General features: G+C 43.5%; 1 long non-coding RNA gene across 7 annotated transcripts; it reads right to left on the bottom strand.

Annotated features, from left to right (window-relative positions):
* Positions 1-7,033: 7,033 nt before the first annotated feature.
* LOC119043095 (uncharacterized) lies at positions 7,034-19,936 on the bottom strand. 7 transcript variants are annotated; one of them, XR_008390281.1, is made up of 5 exons: positions 19,730-19,936; positions 18,176-18,393; positions 16,782-16,814; positions 11,444-11,482; positions 7,034-7,697 (listed from the first exon to the last, which is right to left on the bottom strand). It is a non-coding gene; the product is annotated as an uncharacterized LOC119043095 (long non-coding RNA). The 7 variants fall into 7 exon arrangements; XR_005081360.2 differs by lacking the exon at positions 7,034-7,697 and adding an exon at positions 10,056-10,672; XR_008390284.1 differs by lacking the exon at positions 7,034-7,697 and adding an exon at positions 10,056-10,672 and having other exon boundaries at positions 18,219-18,393.
* Between the last annotated feature and the right edge of the window lie 4,317 nt (positions 19,937-24,253).

Below are 24,253 nucleotides of genomic sequence, written 5' to 3'. Positions count from 1 at the left end.
GTGCAGAGAGAACACTCTAAAGATCTACAGACAGCATCTTTAGTGGAGTGCTGATCTGTGCATGTGGGGGGAAGCAACCACATGAAGCTGGGGAGGAAGGATAGAGAATAACATAAAGCAAGACTTGCCCGAATTCCTGGAGCTCACAGAATTCTGCTGCCATTAGCAAGAGTGAAAAAATCTCATAGTACACTGAGCATCAGGCAGACTCCTCAGATGGGCACTGTTGTAGTAATGGGGCTAAACTAGCCCTAGAGTCACTGTTGCTTAGGCCTCCCCCAATAAAGCTTAAAGTAAGCCTTTCGGAAATCAAAAGGACTCTGAGTAACTTAGCTGCAGGCCAGAACGACTACAGCATCAAAAGGATTACGACAAAATCTAGGGCCCTGGCTGGTATAACTCAGTGGATTGAGCTCGGGCCTGCGAACCAGACAATCGCGGTTCGATTCCCAGTCAGGGCACATGCCTGGGTTGCAGGCCAGTTCCCTGCAGGCCAGTTCCCAGCAGGGGATGCGCAAAGGGCAACCATACATTGATGTTTCTCTCCCTTTCTCCTTCCCTTCCCCTCTAAAGATAAATAAATAAATTTTTAAAAATCTAGTACACAATAATGTAAAATTAACAATATCCTGCAACCGAGCAAAACTTGCCAAGTGTGCCTGAAAATGGGAAAATACTATTAATAACTAGGAGAAAAATCAGTCCGTAGAAACAGACCCAGAAATAACAGAGAGGATGGCTTTAGTAGACAAGAACATTAAGACAACTCTTTTAAGTATGTTCCACATGCTGAAGAATATAGAGGAAAACATAAAAAACAATGCAGGGAGCAATGGAAGATAGCAAAAAAGATTCAATAGAAGTAGAGGTGAGACTTCCTCCAAGATGGAGGCGTAGGTGGAAATACCTTGCATCCTTGCACAACCAAATCTAAAAACAACAAAGTTTTAACAATAATAAATGCAACCAAACCACATAGAAAATTGACAATACAGAGTCCGAAAACAACGAAATGCTCAGCTAAACCCGTAAGAGGGGTGAAGCCAGCAGGGAAGCGGGTTGGCCAAAAAGATCCCCGACCAGGGGTGGTTCCCAGGCAGTCAAGGGCGCGGATCCCAGGTGTGGGCTAGCTACAGGCAGACACAGGGAAGAGGCGCAGCTGGCTGTCTGTGGTCGGTCGAGCATTTGCGTGCAGATAAACCAGTGAAGAGGCGAGCATTGAGACCATACGGTGCAGGGCGGAGGGCTCGCACATTTCCGCTCGGGATAAACAGGCGGGGGCGAGCGGTGGGATGGATTGGGTGAGCAGAGAGGACCGCCATTGCTCCCTCTCTGACCCTGCCCCCACATACGGCATCACAAACCAGCGACCTGGGTGGCCCTGCCCTGGTAAACAACTAAGGCTCCGCTCCTCATAGGTAACAGGCACAAACAGATCAAAACATGGCTCAAGAACAACTCAGAGCCCCAGAGCCGATAAATCTAAGTGATGAAGAAATAGCCATACTTTCAGATGCACAGTTCAAAACACGTGATCAGGATGCTCACAAAACTGGTTGATTTTAGTCACAAATTAGAGGAACATATGAAGGCTAAACTAATTGAAATGAAAGGACATGCACAGGAAACCAATAGTAATGGAAAGGAAACTGGGACTCAAATCAAGGGAATAGACCAGAAGGAAGGAAAAAATGACCAAACAGAAAAGAATGAAGAACCAAGAATTAAAAAAAATGAGGAGAGGCTTAGGAACCTCCAGGACATCTTTAAATGTTCCAACATTTGAATTATAGGGGTACCAGAAGGGGAAGAGGAACAGTCATGAGTGGAAACCTTATTTGAACAAATAATAAAAGAGAACTTCCCCGTTCTGGCAGAGGAAATAGACTTCCAGGAAATCCAGGAAGCTCAGAGTCCCAAAGAAGTTGGACCCAAGAAGGAACACACCAAGGCACATCATCATTACATTAGCCAAGATTAAAATGAAGGAGAGAATCCTAGAAGCAGCAAGACATAAGGGGACTGTCACCTACAAAGGAGTTTCCATCAGACTGTCAGCTGATTTCTCAAAAGAGACCTTACAGGGAAGAAGGGGCTGGAAAGAGGTATTCCAAGTCATGAAATCCAAAGACCTACAACCAAGATTGCTCTATCCAGCAAAGCTTTCATTTAGAATGGAAGGGCAGATAAAGTGCTTCTCAGATAAGACCAAATTCAAGATGTTCATCATCACCAAGCTCTTATTATATGAAATGTTAAAGGGACTTACCTAAGAAAAAGAAGATAAGAAAAGATGAACAGTGAAAGGACAGTAAAGTCACATTTATTAACAACCACACCTAAAACAAAAGCAAATTAAGAGGACAGCTAGATTAGGAGTGAACCATAGAAATGAAGATCACATGGAGGGTTAGCAACAGGGGAGTGGGAGGAGAAGGGGGAAGAATGTACAGAAAATAAGTAGCATAGACAGTAGATAGAAAATAGATAGGGGGAGGGTAAGAATAGTAGGGGAAATACAGAATCTAAAGAACTTGAGACACATGTTCATGAACTAAAGGGGGGAGGGGTGTACAGGGTGGAGGGGAACGGAGGGGGGAATAGAACAAATGTAATGGCATAATCAATAAAAAAAGAAGTAGAGGTGAAAAATACAGTATTTGAGGTAAAGTATATATATACACACATATACTGCATGGGATTAAGAGCATAACACAAAAGAAAAGATTGATGAATTGAAGACATAGTAATAGAAAATGTCCAAAGAAAAAAGACTTACAAAAAAGAGTTTCAATTACTTGTGAGACAATATTAAATGTTTTAACATGCCTGTAATTTGAGTTCCAGCAGAGGAAGGGAGATAGGAAAATTGTTGAAAAAATAATGGCTGAAATTTTTCCCAGTTCGATAAAAACTGTAAATTCACAAATACAAGAAGCTCAATAAACTTCAAGAAGAGTAAACATAAATAAAACCATGTCAAGGCATAACCTATTCAAATTGGTGAAAATTAGTGATAAAAATTAAAATCTTAAAAGTGGTCAGAGCAAAAGACAATGTACAGAGGAGCAAGGACAACATGACAGACAGCATCCTTATGGTCAGAAACTTTGCGAATAAGAGAGTGGAGCAACATCATTACTACACTGAAAATAAAACTGTCAGGCTAGAATTCTGTCTCTGCCTTATGAAAATATCTCTCTGAAACAACAGCAACATGAATACTTTCTCAGACAAAGGCAAAAGAATCTGTTGCCAGTGGACCTGCGTTAGAGGTGTTAAAGGAGGTTCTTCAGGGAGACAGTGATGGAAAGTTGGGTAGGGATAGAGAGGATCAGAGATGATTACATGGGAGGGTAAATGCGAAAGAAAATTTTCTTGCTTTCAAATCTCTTTAAAAGGTCATTGATTTATGCAAGACTAATGACAAAGTATGTTGAGATTTATAACATGTGTCTAAGTAAAACATACAGCAACAATAGCACAAAAAAATAAGAGGGAGGAAATGGAAGTATACTCTTGCAAGCTTTTTTTACTATATGTGAATGATGTAAGATTATTTGAGGGGAGACTGTGATGAGTTAAAGATGTATGTTGTAAACCAGGGAGCGTCCACCCAAAAAATTTTTAAGAGATATAGCTAATAAACAAATAGAAGAAATAAAATAGAATCAGAAGTAAATAATCAACAAACCCGAAAGAAGACAAAGAGGAGAAAACAAACAAAGAGCAGAGTGGATACATAAAAAAATAGCTTGAACTTTCCAACCAACACTGGAGAACAATACATCTCCCAACCTCCTGATTGAAGGGAGATTCGGGAGAAGGAAAGCCACCTGGTCAGCTAGTGTGAACATCGGGCTCTTGTGTGGAAAGGGGGTTACAGCATGAATCATGGCCTACACCAGACAGTCCCCAACCTTCCTTAGTACTACCCTAAAGGACACCATTAGGGAACACTGCCGTGGACCTTCATGTCTCACCCAGAAAATTCTGTCCATCAGCTAGCCCATCTGCCAAGTAACAGCAACGAACCCCATTTGTTTAGAAGAAAGAGCCAGTGTGCTAGGACAGAACAAGAGGGACCCGAGACCGCACCTGTGCAGAATGTGCCCACCAAGGTCTCCACACACATCAGTCTTCTACCCTCACAAGCACTGGAAAGGTGGGGTCTTCTGAGAGCACCATGAAGGCAAATGTTGACTAGCAGGGAGGGCCTAATTTCATCTGCTGTTAGTATGGATTTGTTCGTCAGGTCAGCTGGACTGTACCTCGGAAGCACTCTGCCTGGGAGAAAGAACCACTGAGCAGTAAGTTTTCTGGGTTGAGGTGAAGTCAGAAATAGTAGTCAAGAAGGTTGTCACAGGAAGAGGGAAATTATACCCTGGAGACCAACGCTACTGGTTCAGTTTTGCCCTTGGGGTGGTCCCAGTGAGTCCCATGTGGCAGTAGTGTGGGGTTCTTAATCATTCTGAGCTGGAGCCACACCTTTGGCTATTAGAATGTGGGGCGGCACGTGTGAAAAAAGTTATTACAGTAATAATTCCAAGTGACAACAAAGCATTGACTCCATCTACAGACATTGCTAGAGGGTAATAAGTCCCCAGAGCATCTGTAAGTGTAGACAGAGCACTAGTTTGTGGTTCTTTTACATCACCATGTCACCATTTAGAAAGAGCCTATTTATATGGAAAACCATATAGAAGTTTCTCAAAACTTCCTAGTTTTGAGAAACTTCTTAAAAACTTTTTAGTTTTTAATACCCAGCAATAATTGCTGGAATAAATACCCAGCAATTCCACTTCTGGATTAAAGAAATCTAAAACACTAATTTGAAAAGATATATGCATCCCTATGTTCATTTCAGCATTATTTACAATAACCAAGATGTAGAAGCAACGTGTGTGCCCACTGACAGATGAGTGGATAAAGAAGATGTAGTCCATCTTCTTTACAATGGAATATTATTTAGCCATAAAAAAGAATGAGATCTTACTATTTGTGACAACATGGAAGGACATAGCAGGGGTGTCCAACCTGCAGCCCACAGGCTACATGCGGCCCAGGAAGGCTGTGAAGGTGGCCCAACACAAAATCATAAATCTACTTAAAACATCATTAGGTTTTTTTGTGATGATGTGTCACAATGTATTTAATGTGCAGCCCAAGACAACTCTTCTTCTTCCAGTGTGGCGCAGATGCCAAAAGTTTGGGTATCCTGAATGAGGGTATGATGCTAAGTGCAATGTCAGAGAAAGACAAATACCATATGATTTCACTTATATGCGGAATCTAAAGAACAAAATAAACAAAACAGAAACTCATACAGAGAACAAACCGATGGCTGTTGGGTGAGGGTTGGAGGCTGGGTGAAAAAGGTGAAGGGATCCAGAAGGGCAAATTGGTGGGTACGAAAGAGTCACAGGTGCGTCCTGTACTTATTGGGGGAATCACTTAGTAAATCGTATGTCTAATCACTATGCTGTACACTTGAAACTAATATAGTGTCAATTGTAATTGAAAAATAAAAACTATTTTTGAAAGACCCTATTTGTTGTCCCCCAAAGCCATCTCTTACATAATCCAAAGGCAAAGTTCTTATGTGCTGCAGTCAACACAGACCTTGGGGGTGCTTTGGTGGCATTTTTTCACGTATTGGGGTGGGTGGGAAGTTTCTAACTCCATGGCACACCATTCCTCTTTCTAAAATAAAGTTTGCATCTCTCTCTGTACCCTGTTAACATGATTTACTTGTCTCAACATTCTAACATATGCTGAAAACTCAGCTGTAGCAAAAAATTAACTTAATGTATTAACCAATATTTGGCAGTGTGTGTGAAAGCATCAGCAGAAGCAGAAAGTAAATAGGAAACAGGGTTCCAGCCCCAGGAAGCTCCACTCAGTTCAGTCAAGGCCCTGAGCCCGATCAAGTCACGCAGGGTGGACTTCTGTCACTGCAGAAGCTCTTCAGCCTTGAGCCGTGTCACTGGCCTGGAGCAAGGCCAGTCACAAGTAAGGAAACCACTTATGTACGTCAGAGATATGTTTTCTCTTTTTTTTCCCTTTGGAAAGATGTTCTTGGGAGTTCTTGGCCAGGAAGTTGGTCACTTCCTGCCCCAGTGATGAGGTTTCCGAAAGGCATAAATAGCTTCTTTTACCAAGTGGAATTGGCTGAAGACGCCTCCGCACACCAGCAGGTAGGCCTCAGAGAGGGTGCTTCCCGGCACCAGGAAAGGTGAGCAGGTCAGGGAGCTTGGGGACAGGGAGCAGCAGCTACAGGACAACCGGTATGTGCTCCGAGGAGTGGGCGTGAGGGCTGAGGGTAATAGGATCTGGAAAAGTAGCAAGTCTGTGGGAGAAACTGCTAGAAGAAATGCACTGAACGTGTGGGGAAGTACAGGGGAGAAGAAAGTGGAGTAAATGGTGAAGGTGTCACAAAGGTTTGTAGAAGGAACAGCAATGCCCTGCCAGAAATGTCAGTAACTGGGTGAGCCACAAGCAGGAAGGGGTCACAGGGTACAAGCAGGGGACAAAAATGACCGCTGGGAGGGCTGAGAGCTATGAGACTCACCCGGGCATGCCAGACTAAAGAACTCCCCAAGGGTGGGTGTTGATGCTATATTCAAATTTGTATCGTTCATATATTATTTTTGTGTAATTTAAATGTGTACTAAATTCTATTGGTAATTTACCATAGGAATAATTAAATTATTTATTATCAAACACATCCTTTCTGGCTAAAGGTATTGGCCTACCCGGGCCAAAGGGACGCTGCCTCAGGCCCAGGCTTTAGAGCTGCTCAAAGTCTGGTCCTTGTACCAGCAGCACTGGCATCATCTGGCAGTTTGTTAGAAATGCAGAATCTCGGGCCCCACCCCAGACCTACTGAATCAGATCCAGGTGATACACACGCATGTTAAAGTCTGAGAACCATCTTATTCCAGCCGAATCTCACCCCACTGGACGAGGAGGCCCCAGAGCCAGGCAGATGTGGCCACCCACCTCTAGACCATGGCCCCCTCCCCTCTAGACCATGGCCCCCTCCTCTCTAGACCATAGCCACCCACCTCTAGACCATACTCTAGGTGGTTGGGACACCAAAATCCTCTGCACAGATGGCTGTGCCTGATCCTGCTTCCAGGTCTGTTGGCCTCACCCAAACCCATCTTCCCAGGGCTGACCTCACTGTCAGTGTGAGATCTCTGGGACAGAAACATGATCCCAGTACAGCTGTTTGCAAGGCATGTGGTCAGAGGCTGTAGGACCTGCAGGCCATAGTACCCAAGAGCTTGCGTGTGAGGCTGCCCAGAGAGAGCCAGGTGCAGGAAGGGAAGCAGGACAGGAGAGGGGAATGGGAGGCCTTGCTCCCGTGCCGCCCCATTCCATCACAGAACTCCAAGGAGTTCAAGACTTCTGCAATTGAAATTCCTTTTCCGGTCATTCTGAAGGTATATTTGTAAAGGTAGGAGAAGAAAATATATTTTATTTAAAAGTTTATTCTTGCCCTGACTGGTGTGGCTTAGTTGGCTGGACATTATCTCCCAAAATGAAAGGTCACTGGTAAATTCCTGGTCAGGACACATGCCTGGGTTGTGGGTTTGATCTCCGGTTGGGGTGTGTACAGGAGGCAATGGATTGATGTTTCTCTCTCACATCAGTGTTTCTCTCCTTCTCTTTCTCCCTCACCATCCTTCTCTCTAAAAATAAATAAATAAAACCTTTAAAAATGTATTCTCTAAATTCATAACTTTAAAATATTTATACATACATGAACTCGATGTGTGCTTTTGCCTACAATGCACAAATGCTTTTGTTTTACCCAAAATACACAAACTGACCATTCTCACATTCACTGGTTCCCAAGCAAGTCAGGACTCTACCTGAATGGAGCGATGGCCCACTCACCCACCCAGTTTGTGATAAGAGGAAGGAAATATGCTTTATAACTTGAAAGGGGGGTATTATGAAGGAGAGGTTGGATTCTACAAAGTAGGGTAAAAACAGATCAAGAACTAGCCATTACAGAATTTGAAAAGCACTATAACAGAGGTATAAGTAGAGTGTCCTATAAGCCCAGAGAAGACATTAGTTCAGCCTGGGAAAGTTTCCAGTGTGAAACCTGGAACTTCCAGGATGAAGTGGCCATTTTGGTGAAAACAAGGTGGAAAAGGCAGACTGTAGCTCGGTCTGGCTAGAGGACTGAGAATGTGAGAAAGTCCTGAGGGCCAACTCTTCAGAGGTGGCAGGGGGAAGACTCTGGAGGGTCTCCACTTAGAAGACCAAGATTTCCCAAACTGCTCTGCAGCCATCTCTGTGTCATGAGAGGTTACTAGGATGTAACCAATATTCTTCTTCCAAAACTTGTGTGTGTGTTTGTGTGTAATCAGTGGTATCAGGTGGAACAATAGTGAATCTACATGTGACAAAAAATGACGTTAGACACAGATCTTACACCCTTCACAAAAACATCACATACCTAAAAGTAAAACACAAAACCAACCAAGTCCTAGAAGATAACACAGGAGAAAACCTAGATGGCCTTGAGTATGACTTTTTAGATACAACACCAAAGGCACAATTTATGAAAGAAATAACAGGTGAGCTGGACTTCATTAAAATTAAAAACTTCTGAGAAGACAATGTTAAGAAAATAAGAGAAGCCACAGACTAGAAGAAAATATTTGCAAAAGAAACATTAGATAAAATAAATACTGATAGCCAAAATATATGAAGAACTCTTAAAACTCAACAATAAGAAAAGAAACAACCCAATTAAAAATGGGCAAAAACCATGAACAGGTACTTCACCATAAAAGATATACAGATGGCAAGTAAGCATAAGAAAAGATGATCAACATCATGTGCCATTACAGAACTGAAAATTAAAACAGCAATGAGATAACACCACACAGTCATTTAGAATGGCCAACAACCAGAACGCTGACAATACCAAATGCTGACCAGGACAAGGAGTAAAAGGAACTCTCATTCATGGCTGGTAGGGATGCCAAATGGTACTGCCACATTGGAAGGCAGTTTGACAAGTTTCTTATAAAACTAAACATACTCTTACCACATTATCCAGCCACTTATCTTCTTGATATTTTTACCCAAATGAATTAAAAGTGTATGTCTGCAGAAAAAAACTCTACATGGATGTTTATAGCAGCTTTATCCATAATTGCCAAAACTTGGAAGCAACCAATATGTTTTTCAGTAGATGAATGAATAAAATGTGGTATATATGGACGATAGAATATTATTCAATACTAGAAAGAAATACATTATCAAACCATGAAAAGACATGGAGGAATCTTAAATGCATAGATATTACTAAGTGAAAGAACCCAACCCGCGAAGGCTACATACTATATGATTCCAAAAAAATAATGTTCTGGAAAAGGCAAAACTGGAGACAATAAGAGGATTAATGTTTTTCAGGGGTGTGGTGGGGGAAGAAATGAACAGGCAGAGCACAGAGGATTTTTAGGGCAGTGAAACTATATACTGGTGGGTACATGTCATTATCCATTTGCCAAAACCTATAAAATGTACACCACCAAAAGTGAAGAACTCTAGTGTAAACCGTGGACTGTGGATGATAAAGCTGTGGCAATGTGGGGTCATCAGTTTTAACAAACACACCATTCTGGTGGGTCACATCGGTTGTGAGAGGCTGTTGGGGGTCAAGGAGTATATGGGAAATCTCTGTACATTCTGTTCAGTTTTTCTGTGCACCTAAGACTGCTCTAAGAAATAAAGTTGAAGGAGAAGAAGGACGCGAAGATGAAAATGATTCTCTACCTCTGTGGTCTTCCTCCTAAAAACCCATAATCCCAGTTACATCGTGAAGCAACAAAGACATCAGACAAATCCCAATGCAGAAGCAGTCAGCAAAGTACCTGACTAGTGTGTCTAAGATGCTGTCACAGCCCAGAGGAGCCTGAGGAGATGTGACAACAAAATGTAACGTGGCGTTCTTGACGGAATCCCGGCACACAGGAAGGGCAGTAGGTGAAAACTCAGGAAATCTGAATCACATGTGTTAATAATAACACATCAGTACTTGGTTCACTAATTGTAGCAAATGTACATTACTTTCTTTGCAATGTTTCTGTAAATCTAAAAGTGTCCTAAAGAAAAAAATATTTTAAAAAAGATATCGAACACACGTGGTTTTCCCCCAAAGTGTCTACTTGCCTTCAGAGATGCGTCCATGCTAGCACAGTGGGCAAGCCACGCACACCTGTGCCGGGTGGGTGCTGGAGAGAGAGAGGCAGCAACCCTTAACCAATCAGCAGTCATCTCTTATTAGGCTCCTGTGGTTTCGGCATTCATTGTTATGCTATTCCGTGTTTGTTGTGGCCTAAACATTTACGTGCCATTCCTTCGAATTCTGTGCTGGGCAGAAGGAGGACGAGTCTGCTCTGGCTGCCACGACAACGGACAGCTCCGTTTATTTCGCACAGCTCCGAAGGCTGGCAGTTCAGGATCACGGTGCCAGCGAGGTAGGTTTCCTTCTAAGACTGCTTTTCTTGCAGGCAGCTTCCATCTGTTGTCCGCTCACATGACCTTTTCTTTGCGCACACGCAGAATACAACTGATATGTAGCTTCATCTTTTTTTTTTCCAAGTTAAAGGTCAGAACGCGCCAAGAACAAAAAAATTCCAGCCTGACAAACGAAGTGAGGAACAAAGGGAGGAAGTGACAACGTCGGCTGGGTATTTTGGAGAGACAGGGAGAGATGTCTTACAACCCCACGAACGGACCCCGCCTCATGCCTCCTCTAAACCTACTTTACCTCCCAAAGGCTCCGTCTCCAAACACCCTCACAGGCGGGTTAGAGCTCCACCGCAGGCGTTTGGGCCGAACTCTGCCATTTCGCCCACAGCAGCGGGGAAGGCCCCCAGGCTCTGGAGCCACACGGCTTTCAACCACTTACTCAGTGACTGCCTGTGCCTCCACTTCCCCATTTGTGATAAAACCTTGCAAGTTGCTCTGAGGATTAAACGAGTTGATGTACACAAAGTGCTTAGCACAGTGTAAGTGTCATTTGGGAAATGCTACAACAAACAACGATGAAGCTTTTAAACAATTGTGCTCAGCGAGCGAGTCGTGCCTCCGGTGTTCTACTGTCTCTGCAGGTGTGCCCGGCAAAAACGCCTGCCCAGAATCACTGCCTCTTCCCCTTGTCCCGCGCCTCATCTGTCAGGCTGGGATTTTATGTTCTTGACGCATTCTGACTTTTAACTTACGGGGGGAAAAAAGGATGAAGTTACATAATCAACAAGGTAAGATTATGATGGTTCTCAGCTCCAACTCGTATTCTTTTGGCAGAGAATTATTTAAATAAAAACAGACATCTAATGAATATATAGCACTTAGTTATGCATCAATTTATTTGAATTCCAAGTATAATTTTGATATCTTAACAAATGCCTACCTTTTCTCCACGGTGAACTTCATCTCTTTCTTATCTCACCTGTGGTATAATCACAGTTATTGACTTCACTTGCCCTTCAATTAGGCCAAAATAGTTTAGCCCATCTTCCACCATTATTTTGAGCTGCTCTCACCGCTTCCATTTTCAACTTGTTACATGTATTCGAATGGTTGGTGTCAACCATGGACAGTACTTTTTTTACATTTTTAATTGTGATAAAATACACATAACACAAAGTTGATCATCTTAACGATTTTAAGTGTAGAGTTGAGTATGGACTATATATTTTACTGTTAATTCCTGTTTTATGGACCTGCCTGCATTAACTTGTGACTGCTATAAATACAATATATACATATCTTTTTTAAAAAAAAGTCCTCAGATGCCTGATAACCACATCCTGCAGAAGGCTGTAGAAGGTTTTTCTTTGCTTCCCTTTTATTTATTTTTTAATAGTCCAGTTCTGTTCGATGGGAAAACTTTTGGTTTTCTAAGAAAATCTTTATAATCTGGATAATAGCAATTACTGTCATAAACCTCCCGGACAGCTCATAACCCTTCCTGTTTCCCTGGTACCTTATCTTTTGAATAGGAAAATAAACATCTCTTTGGTTCTCTCCTTTCTGGTGAGGAAAGAAACAGGACAGAGGAATGTGGTCCCTGTTTCACCAAGAAGGGGACCAGGCAGAGAGTCAGAAAAACTCTGTGCCCCAGGCAGGCCCCGGGCCAGGGCTGATGGAGATCCTGCTCCCCTGGCTCCTCTGGAAAGCTCTGTGCTCAGCTCAACGAGATACTGTCACTCACAGAGCTCTGGATGTGCAGGGTCTACAGCCTAGTCAGGAAGGCAAGCTGCTCAAGGCCATGTGTGAGCAGCAAAGGTAGGGTTAGAGGGTGAGAAAAAATTCTCATGGGCAAAGTGGGATTCCTGATGCACCTGGGATCATAGTCAGATAGTCTATGGAGAAACAGAGGGAGACTTAAGGACCTGCTACTACGGAAAGAATATGTGCAAAGGAGAAAACAAACACCCATGTTGAGAAAACGAACATGCAGGTTGAGAAAACATGCATCTCCCTCAACTGTTTTGCTAACGATTTTCTTCTCCTGAACTTCAGTTGGTTGATTGGTTTTTGCCATTTGCAAAGGCTTCTTGTTTGTTTGTTTGTTTCTACTTTTCCTTGAATTCTTAAGGCAACTTCCAGCATTTACCTTTTTATATTTCTGTAGATGAGAAATAGATCTGTCTTTTCTCTTTTTTGGACGTTGGCTTCTGGAGGGCAGAGGTCATGGCCGTGCTGTGCAACATGTGTGGGAAAAATACAAGGAGATGCTCCTTGCCTGCATCAGGCCACATATCCAGGGTTAGACTTCTCCCCCAGAAAGAGATGCCTGGGAAGTGGTGGTGGGGGGAGGTGATCCTACCATCAGACACTTCTGAGGTGCCTTTGAATAGCTAAGTTTGGGGAGGATTTATCCCGTCACTGACCTTGAATTTCTCCAGACAGATCACATGTGGTTTCCATGACTGTGTTTATTCAATAGCGACACTGACCAGTCTGGCTTCAGGGTCTGATCTGCCTTAAGTCTGGACCCTGAAGGCACTGCTCAATTTTGTGGTCTCTCCAGACGCTCAGGGGTCTCAGTGTGGTTACTTAACTTACTCTGGTCACATGTGATTAGCCAAGAAAAAAGGGCTTCTGGGCAGAATGCCATTAGGAAGAATGTCCCTCAGGAAACAACACACCCTTTTATTTATGGTCTTTTCCTTTTCCCCCATCAAACCAGATTTTGCTTTCTCACACTACTGAGGTGAAAGGGACAAAGACTTGTGTTTAATATGCAAACGCAGTAGCTCACATTCAGATTGCTATTATCCCTGCAAAAAGACTGCTTTTAGTGCTTTAAATCCTTTAGCTATTTGCTTTCATCACATGGGTTACATTTACCTATTTTTTGTTCAAATTTTATACAGAATAATCACAAGGAAAGGGAAGCAGTTCTATATGATTTTTCTAGCCATTCATTCCATTGAATTTTTGTTTAAAAAAAAATCCTACCTGGATTTCATGTAAAGGAATTAAAAATAAGTATAGGACTTGAATTTATAAAAATTATATTTTATCACATTTTCCAAGACAGATGATAAAATTGCCAACACGTGCAAGTATAAAAGCATTATATGCCCTGATTTCTTTTAGTTTTCTTGTCTATAAAATTGAAGGTTGTTCCTGAATAGATTATTTTTGTTTCCTTCACTAGGCAGATATGGTGCTGTTTTTGTTGGAAATTTAAAATGGTAACATCAGTTAAAAAAAGAAAGAGGGCTAGAAGGGGAGACAAAAGTTCAGCTAGGAGAGGACTGGTGACTGACTACCTCTGAAGATCTCATGGTTCTGAGAACGGTCCGTGGGTGTGAACAGAAGGAGGGGTCAGCAGTCCTCCCATGGGGTCATTCTACCTGGCGTTTAATGTCTGCAGCCAAGGGTTTTGAAGCAGGTGATGGAACTGTAGGAAGTGGCTGAATGAGAGTCCAAGGGGAGCAGCAGGAGCCCCAGTCACCAGGACAGTGCCCAGCCCCTGCCTGAAAGTATGCAAATCCACTACAAAACACGCTGCACTGGCCAAAACAGACAAACAAATCTGTGGCTATATTCAGCCCACAGGCTACTAGCTTCCCACCTTTAAATTCTAATCCAACAGATCTCTTTATTTTTTAAGTAAAAATCTGAGCTCCAGAGAGGGGCAGTAATTTGCTGGAGGTCAGCAAAGGTGTGGTGAGGAGGAGAAGGCCAGGGTTCCCGATTCCCAAGAAGTGTCCTTCCTTTCGATTATTCCCTGGCTGGAGCTGCTCTGGCCACACGAGTCTACTGATTGTACACATGCAATGTGCCGTGGTCTTAACTGAAAAACAGTTTTAACAATACCTGCTTCATAAAGGTAGAAGATCTATTTAAAGTCATTTTTAAAAGGTCTCGGGACATTATTAAGTCATTATTAAATCACGAAGAACAGCATCATGCAGCAGCCACATAGGCAATTTCAAATTGTCTAGTAGCCACATTAACAAAAGTAAAACTGCCCTGGCTGGGGTGGCTCAGTGGGTTGAGTGCTGGCCTGTTAACCAAAAGGTTGCCGGATTGATTCCCAGTCAGGGCACGTGCCTGGGTTGTGGGTCAGGTCCCCTATAGGGGGTATGCATGAGGCAGCCACACATTGATGTTTCTCTCCCTCTCTTCTTCCCTTCCTCTTTCTCTCTAAAAATAAATAAATAAAATCTTTAAAAAACAAACAAAAGTAAAACCAATGAAAATATCATTTCAATATGTAATAAATATAAAAATTATGAATAAGACATATTATTCATTACACAAATCTTCAAAATCTGGTGTGTATTTTATACTTATAGCATATGTTAATTTGGGCAACCACATTTCACGTGCTCATTAGCCACCATGGCTACCCTAGTGGATGGTGCTGTTCCGGAAGCTTCCTTTTCATTTTATTCTTACCCTGCTGTCAGCCAACCAAGGAAGAGAAGCCCCAGAGCTTTCTCTCTCTCAAGCTTTCTATTGCTGGTTAATTACATCTCTAAGCAATGGCTGAATCACTTGCAATTGAGGAAGACAATTTAAGAAATCTGTCTCAAAGCCAAGACAGAACACCCCATACAAAGAAGGGAGTCAAGTCCTGAGAGATAGATATCTTGAAGGAGGAGCCAGCTTTGAATTGGTGCCCCTGTGTGGGAGGGGAGAAGATAGGTCATCGACAAGGAGAGAAGAAAGCAGAGAAGAGGAGCGGGTCTGGTTAAAGTCACAGTCTCCTTCCAGGTCACCGTAAAGGGGAGTCTGCAGTGCGTCACTCACTTAGTCCTCACAAGGTAGGCACTGTATAATGCCCATTTTATAGAGAAGGACACTGAGACAGAGAGGTCATGTAGCTTGCCTGAGGTCATGGAGCTAACAGTTAGAAGAGCTAGTATTCAATGCCTAGGTCTGAGGGACTTCAACACCTAGCTCTTAACCACGGGGATATACTTAGGATTTTCTCACACCATCTCCAAATACCCAGGAAGGCCACATGGACATTTGCATAAAACGTGCGTGAGTGTGGGTACTTACATACAATTTATTATTGTCCCGCATGACTGAATCGTCTATTTTCAGGCAAATTTCAATCTAAAACAGTATCACTGCTTCCCAATATAGTGCTAGTTTTTTCATCTTTCCCTTTGCTATTTCTTTCCACCCACCCACTCTTTCTGGTGGATTCCTGGGAACAAAACGGTATGAGGGGGCGTCAGAGAGCAGAGAAGTAGGAAGTGAATACCAGAAATCAGCGGGGCTGGCTACCAGCAGAGGAGTTAGCATATCTATAACATCTCATTTGAGGCGATAGATGGGGGAAAATAGCAAAACTCTCGTGTACTTTTTTTCTCTTATGGTGTCCACTATGAGATTGGACACTGATACTTGGAATCACTGTGTCCATGATCCCTATGGGGCTTCAGCTGACACTGTATTTGGTTATTTCCCAGTATTCCCAGAGTCAGTGGCCAGTACTGGTGCAAATGGGGGCAGGCAGCCCATAGAAGGGGGCCGTTCACAGACTCCGCTGCAGATTCCACAGGATGAAAGGTTACAGGCTTCAGCAACAGAAACATCCAGGGTAGCACCAGGCTGAGCGTGGTCTGTGAATGGCTCCCTTCTTTGGGCTGCCTTCAGAGCACTCTTCCCACCCCTCGGTTATGTGCTCACCGAAACCCCTAGCACAGAGTAGGCACCTGATTCTTTTGAACCATAACACTTGGAACCCACTAGTCAAACCACTTTACTTCTTTATAAAGCATTCATACACTTCTCTATAGAGAGCATTTTCAGAAATGTTATTTCTTTCATTGCCATAATTTCTTTGTGAGGCAGGAAAGAAAAATCTTAATATGTTTTCCAGGAAACAAATAAGTAAACAAGTTGAGGTTCCGAGAGTTAAGTAAGTAGCCCAAGGTTCATGCCATTAGTAAGTGAAAGGTCTGTCTCTTGAATCAAGATTTCAGGTTCCAAATCCCGAGTGTTTCCCATTGCCTGGGGGCAGAGCCGGAAAACTGTTGGCTTCTCTCCTCTCCTACCCCTCCTTTGCCCTCTGCCCAGTAAAGCCTGAGACAGACAGAGCTACCTTTTAGAGGAACCCTAACAGAGGTACCCTTCTCTAAGCTGAGCCTCACTTCCTGTGAAATAACAAGCCACCCCACTGGTTCAGCGCCCATGACTGAGGACCATCCTGGAGCCCAGTACTGTGCTAAGTGTTGAGATGTAAAGAGGAATAAAACAGGTGAAAAACTCACCAGCAGAGGTTCCTGGATGCTTCTGTTGTACACCTGAGAGAGAGATGGGGAGACCGTGCACTCTTACCAACAGCGCAAGAAGCAGCAATGACCAGAATAAAGACAAAACATTAACAAGAGCCCCAAAACAAGAAGAGTCATTAAGTGAATAACAAAGAGACACCTGCAAAGAAAGTGGGAATTGAGTTTCAAGCTCCTCTCCCTGCAAAATCCTATTCCCAATATTCCCTCCCAGAACACCTTATGGCTAGAAAAGGCTTGGTAAAAGCGATGCAGGTGTTTCACGGGTCTGAGAACCCAAGGGTCCACAACCCGCTGTAGTTTCTAGGCTTCATGCTGGAAAGAATTCACTTTCAAGCCAGTGTGAAGTTTAAAGCTAAAGTGAGTTTATTAGTGAAGCACTGAGATAGGGAGTGGCTACTCCACAGACAGAGCAGCTCCCCTTCAGTGAAATTTGCTTCTTTTATTGAGGTTCATTTAATCGGGGGTGGGGGGTTGGGATAGGGTATTCACTGAGGGGGAGAAATCTTCAGGATCTTCCTGGGAAAGAGGTGGGGATTTCTCAGAGAAGCTACTTGACCATTTAGTGTCCTTATATGGGCTTTCCGTTTCCGATCATGGTAGGGCAGGTGCGTTGCTTAGCAGGCTAATGTATTACAATGAGAGTGTAAAGAGGTCAGGGGTTACAGTTAGGTGAAATTAGTTGCCCTGTTGGATCAAGCTGGTCTGTACTGGTTTTAAGCCATAAATCCAGTGCAGGGTGGTGGGTGGCCTTACTTCCTTGTTGACAGTCCCTATAGCTTTAATCGATTGCAGCTGTTTTTGCAGCCATGAACCCTAATCTCAAAATTGGCCATATCTTGGGCTAGATGACCCCAAGCACATTGCGGGGAATTTCCCCTTTGATGGCTTCTTCCTCAGTTGGACAGATGGAGGACTATTGCTGGGGGCTGGGGTGGGACATAGGAATCAGGGAGGGAAAAATCGATGGGTTGTCTCTGTTGACTAGGCCTCAGAACCGCTTCTGGTTTGGCTGTGTGTAAATGGTTTTGTGTCATGAGGTGTGTAAATCTGTTTGTGCATTTAATGCTGAGAATTAGATCATTCTGTTCCAAGAGTATAAGTCAAGCCATGGATAGAGGGAGACATCAAAGGAACTCTTCCCCTGGGTGGAAGGGAACGCCATCACCAACAGCCAGAACCACACCACTCACGTCCCTTTTTAATAGGACTCAGCCCAGTTGGGATGTTTTTGTTCAACTAGCAGGGAGAGAATATCCCTAGGGCTAATCTGAAGGCTCTTAACTCCCAGAAATGGACAGTTTATTTTTTAATAAGGAAAAAGCCAAAGGAACTGTCCCCGCTGCCTGTCTGCCCTTGCCCAGGTTCCCTACCATTGACCCTCTGAGCCGGCAGCCATCCTCAGTGACCACCCACCAGGAACTCTGACCAGTGACCTGCAGCTGCTCCTTCTGAAGGAAATTCCATTCCATTCGAAGCCTAAAGGCCAGCTGGCTGGTTGGACAGCTCAACTGCTGCCAGGGATGCTCCCAGAATCTCCATTTCCCAACTTCTCAAAGGGCTTGGTGTTGAATGACGTCAGGGCTCCATCCTGAAAAGACAAGGATGCTCACATCGGCTGACCGCCAGGTGCTGCCTCCTTAAATGAATCCTCAGCACAAGCTTCAAGAAAGCTATAATGATTTCTACAGCACAGATGGGGAAACTGAGGCCCAGAGAGATGAAATGCCTTTCCTGAAGTCACATAGCCAGCACTGGATGGGCCTGAGTTTCATCACAGACCTGCCTGACTCCAGAGCTGGTGCCTTTCTCACTGCCTCACTTGGCCTCTTGGTATTTCTGGCACTACATGGACAACAACCTGATATTCTGGGGCACCAGTACCCTCCAACGCAGGGTATAGCTGTGGCTTGCTTGTAACCCCTCCCCTCCTTTAGGAAAACAACTCTGCTCAGCCCCCAGGGTTCCCAGTTCAGTGCCTGGAACCTTGTATTTTGATAAACTTCCCTAGTGATTACAATGTGAAATCCTGGTGGAGGACCACCGAACTAGGCATCTGTAGGCCCACACTGTATGCACCATTAGAATACTGAATGCTAACTGTCCAGGCATATTATGTTCCCCGCCTCATGTAATCCTCTTGAAAACCCTATCAGGTAAAGAAATTTCAGTAAACTGCCTAAGTTGCCATAGCAGGAAAGTGGCAGGCCAGGATGTCCAACTCAAGCAGTGTGGTATCCAAGGCTGCAGGCTTAGCAGCTGGTCCTCCATATGGCTTCTCCATTGGTTTTTCATGAGGTCTTCTGGAGAAAATATTTTCCCTCTGGTTAAATGAATTGACTAAGGGGAATAACTCACTTAACCACATGGCTGAGGTTGCTAGGGTATTTTGAGACAGACAAAATTTTCGGTACTTCCCTCCTCTCCCACCTCAAATCAGATGTTACAGATAGGCTAATCCTGCTGATTCCTGGCATTCGCTTCCTACTTTTTTCTCTGTGTCTCCCCTGCATACGGTTTTGCTCCTAGGAGTCCGCCAGAAACAGTGGGCGGGTGAAAAGGAATAGCAAAGAAAAGGATTAAGAAAGCAGCCCTTTTTGCCAAGCAGCGGTACTGTTTTAGACTGAAATTTGCCTGAAAATACACCATTCAGTCATGCGGACAATAATAAACAGTGTTAGCTAAGACTGGCTTTAACCAACGGTTGAGGCACTATTTCTAGAGCTTTACAAATATAACTCAACTTACTCTTTACCAGAACCCCACCAGGGATGGTAAAGATTATGTCACCATCCTCGATTTCAGATGAGGACACTGAGGCAAGGAAGGTTTTACAGACTTGTCCCAAATTGCTCAGATTTGAGTGGTGGAGCTATGATTTGGACCCAGACAGTCTTACACCAGAGAAAATGGGGCCAGCTATTCACCTTGGGAGCAGCCTCTAGGCCGGCCGGTGGACTCTGTCCGGAAGAGGGGCAGCACGCCTCGGGGCCTGTCCGTGAGCATGGCCTCTCCACCTGCTCTCCGGTGGTTTTCAAGGGCTGAGGAAGAAGGAGACTCCACTTTTTCTTCTATTTTGTACTTCTTGTTATAAGGACAACTGAAAAGAAAAGGTAAAGATCACAGAGAGGACCAGGCAGATGTTGCAATGGGGTCCAAAGGACAGCACATTTTTAGACCCGGAATTTGCAAATGGATGTGAAACTGCTTTTGCCAGGGTGAGGGGAGGCGCTGTTCCTCTACTGGACAGGATTCCCTTGTGTGTCTATCATTTCAATTTGTAATGAATATAAAAATTATTAATAAGATATTTACATTCTTCATTATACAAATCTTCTTGGTGTATATTTTAGGCTTACAGCATATGTTAATCTAGGCAATCACATTTCACTCTCATTACTGGACAGTGCCGTTCTGGAAGCTTCCTTATTGTTCTATTCTCACCCTGCTCACAGCCAACCAAGGAAGAGAGAGAGTCCCCAGAGGTTTATCTCTCTTAAGCCTTCTATTGCCGGTTAATTAAACCTCTATAGGCGAGATTATTTACATTGCCATTAGTTATCTACTATTTACAGAGTTGTAAGATAGCTCAATGGCAATGAAAGGCTAGAATCGGGTAATCCTAAAGGGTGTGTTCTGAACAATGCAGTTTCCTACTGGAAACACCCAGTAATTTTTTTTTTTTTTTTTTTTTTTTGCTTATTTCAAATTTCCTTACCTTCTTCATTGCTTAGAATCTTTACAACATGCTGTACAATATTATTTGAGCAATTTGTACATTAATTGTATTCTCTCTCCCTTTTTCTGGCCCCCATGACTTTTTTCCTCTCCTCATTCTCCTGAGTTGAAATGTTTATATTTATAAACTAAATTTATATTCTGGAGTTTAATAACTCCAAAATCTGGGGTCTGATTCTTCTCTTTGTTGCTCCTGTTGACTCTCACTTATGGCATTTTGTTTCCTTGTGTGTTTTGTGGTTTGTATTTAAAAACCACGAGTTTGTATTTCCTGGATCTTTACCTGCTGGAATTCTTTGAGGCCTGGCTGGGGGCAGGGTGGGCTCTCCAGAGAGAATTTACGTTTGCTCCTTCTAGGCCCTCAGAATCACCATCCACCGAGGATCAATTTAATTGAAACTTTCAATCTGAGGTTTTCCAGAATATGCAGATACAGTTAATTTGGGCTGGAAATCTGAGTTGAGGGCTGCCTTATGGGGACACGTGTCTTAGAGAGGCTTTTTCATGACAAGTAATTCCTTATTAGTCCCTTTGTGTGTACCCCACTCCCACCACAGGTCAATCCCTTCAGAAGTCCAGCTTCATGCTGGGGTCTCTGATCCAGTCCTTCTGCTTCTGTGGGCGTGGGCCTGGTGGTCTCTAGAAATTGACAGATTTTTCCCTCAGAGAGCCTCTGGCTTTACCACTCACTCACCTCTCTAGATTTGCCATTTGATTTTTTTTTTATTTTGCCTTTTAGTTTTTCTGTGTGTGTGTGTGTGTGTGTGTGTGTGTGTGTGTGTGTGTGTGCATGCCAACTCAGCAATACATTCTTGAAGTTTTTAAACTTTTAAAATTAATTTTAGATACCTTAGGTATTTGGCGGTGGTAGGGTCTTTAAGAATATCTGGTCTACCACATTGTGGGAAATAGCAGTTATATGTCATTTCCAAAGTAGTAGCATAGGGTAATAACATAAACAGGATTTGAGCTCATTTTAATTCCAAATGGCTACTGTGTGACAAGCACAGTACTAGACCCTAGTGAACAAAATCCTGGCCTCTCCCTCAGGGCAGCGCTGGGTCCCATCTCCTTTATAAAGTCAGCCCTGGATTGAATTTGGACGAAGCTGCTTACTAGCTCTATTAACTTAAACAGCATTTCTGAACCTGTACCAAGGAAATAGACGCTGCATGGACAGTGGTGAAGACTACATGAACTAACCTGTGGAATGATTTCCGATGCAAGTAACAGAACTCCAAACTTAATATGGTTTAAGCCAGAAGAAAATGATCATATCCCATGCTAGGAAGTCATATCACATACTTAGTCCAGAGCTATCCCAGGCCCCAGGGAAGAACATCAGGACTCTTGGCCCTGCCCTCCTCTATGTGCTGACGTTCATCTGGCTGCTAACAAGACAACTACAGCGACTTCAGGAAGCCCATCTAGACACAGGCCCCAGAGAGAAAAGCCATCTCTTTCTGTCTCTTCCCCAGAACCTTCACCCTCCCCCTAGATGATTTCCCAACTGGCCAGAGTTGTATTATACAACATTTTCTAAGACACTCATTGGTAGGGAAATGGAACATCATGATTTGTAGACTAGTTAATACTCACCTTTGGAATGAGACAGGGTCCCCCTTTTTCTGAGCCTCGAAAGGAAAGAATAGAACAAACGTGGGGTTCTGTTAGCAAGGAAGAGATGGAAATTGAGTAGGCCACTAAGAGGTTCCACCACAATCTACAAATGCCCAGGACAATGATGACCACCCGGGAGAAATGTGTCCAAGAAATGTCAGTCATCAGCTCTCTCGGCCACACCCAAACCTAATCTATATGAACTTTTAGAGGCAACATCTTAACGCGACTCTTCACTTAGATATCAAGTCATTTGGAAGGTGGCAATGAAATATTTTTCAAAAGCTTCATATGATTGACAGTCTCCAGAAGTGGACGCCTGTTTTTCACACCGCGCTCCACGTGGCACTGCATACCCCCTGCCAAGTGGGTAGACTGGGGTTGGCAGGTTCCTCCCTCCACTCTCCTCCGTATTGGTGGATCCTCCAAACCTCTACACAGCTTTCGTTCCAAAACTGGCAAAGGAAATCTCCTCTGAGGTACAACCCCGCCACGCACACGCCCCCGTGCCTGTGAGGGAGGACGCCCCACCCTGTCGTTTCACTTCAAATAGCATATAATAAATATAAAAGTCAAACAAAAGACAGACAGACAAAAAACAGGCTTGGAAAGACAGAATAAGGAAAACACACCAAAAAAGTGAGAGGGACTAAGAGGAGGCCAGGGGGACAGCACCTCTGTTGTCCACTTGAGCTCCAGGGAATCCAGATTTTTCTAAGCTACTTTTCTAATTTAAAGATTTATTACTTATTCTCCCCTTCCTAAGAACCTTCTTTTCAGCAGTTTCTTTATTCATCTGGAAGTCGGAGGATGAACCAGAAACACCCCCTCCTTCCTCGTCTCCACCCCTGTCCTTTGGAATCCGTGACTCCAGGAAACGTTTCAGATAAAATAGTTCCAGTTACTGGAAAATCTTCAGGCTTTCCTCTGTGGACTGGGCTCTGACTCACAAAGAAAAGATTTACGAAGAGATAGTAACACCTTTTACGGATCTTAAGTCACTTGTCTTTCCCGGATTCAAGCCCTTCAATCACACAATGATGAAGGTTGGAAAGGATCAGTGGTTTTCAGGCTGTTGTGTGTGTGCACGTTTGCATGTAAGTGTGTGTTTTTACTTAAAGAACAGAACATCCTTTTGAATGATGCAGAAGCCCATCATAGAATGCAGACGAGAGAGATGCGCTTTGGTTGAAAGGAAGGGGGAAGTGGTAAGGGTGGAAGAAGAGGAGGTGGGGGATTATAAAGGACCCACTCTGGACCCCAGCAGCCCCCTGAACTACTATCCCAAGCCGGGCCTTCCCAGGACCACCTGACAACCACTGGCCCAGCTGTTTCCTATGGTCCCTTCTGGTCCAAAATGCTAAGGTTCTGCTCTTTGTTTCTCAAACAGGAAGTCCGATTCTTCCATTCTAGATTCCCACAGTAGCAAGACACACCTTCCATAAACATGAAGCAGGAAAAAATATATTCCCTCCCTAACCCTATTTCTCTCTTTATAATTTTGAGAAGAAGTTAATAAAGGAAATGATATGTATATGAAATAAATGAGTACTGCCTACCATAATCAGAGAGCTGCAATTTGACAAATTTGTTTCAGATACTTTTTTAAAACCAAGAAATAAAAACTTCGCAGATAAAGTTGAAGCTCTCTTAGCTCATCTCCCCACTCCTATTTTCCTTCTCTCCTCACATAAAGATTCTCATGACTGAATAATGGCCCCGAAAGACATCCAAATCCTAACCCCTGGAAATTGTGGATATATTATCTTACATCACAAAAGGGGATTTGTGGCTGTGATTAAATGAAGGGTTATGAGATGGGAAGATTAGTCTGGACTATCCAGCCAGGTCCAATGTAATCACAAACAACTTTATTAGAGGGAGGGTTGGAGTCGGAGAAGATGTGATGATGGGAGCAGAGGTTGGTATGACGCGGCCAAGAGCCAAGGAGTATGGGTAACCTCCAGAAGACAGACAGTCAAAGATCCTGTTCTAGAGCCTCTAGAAGCAACACCACCCTGCTGCTCTCTCTACCATAGACTTCTGACCTCAAGAACAGTTGTGTGCATTTAAGTTACTAAGTTTGTGCTAAC

Source organism: Artibeus jamaicensis, unplaced genomic scaffold (genome assembly GCF_021234435.1).
Source record: "Artibeus jamaicensis isolate MK-2021 breed Jamaican fruit bat unplaced genomic scaffold, CSHL_Jam_final contig_2170, whole genome shotgun sequence".
Lineage (NCBI taxonomy): Eukaryota > Metazoa > Chordata > Mammalia > Chiroptera > Phyllostomidae > Artibeus > Artibeus jamaicensis.
The sequence above is the reverse complement of the archived record's forward strand: the minus strand, read 5'-3'. Positions and strand labels throughout refer to the sequence as shown.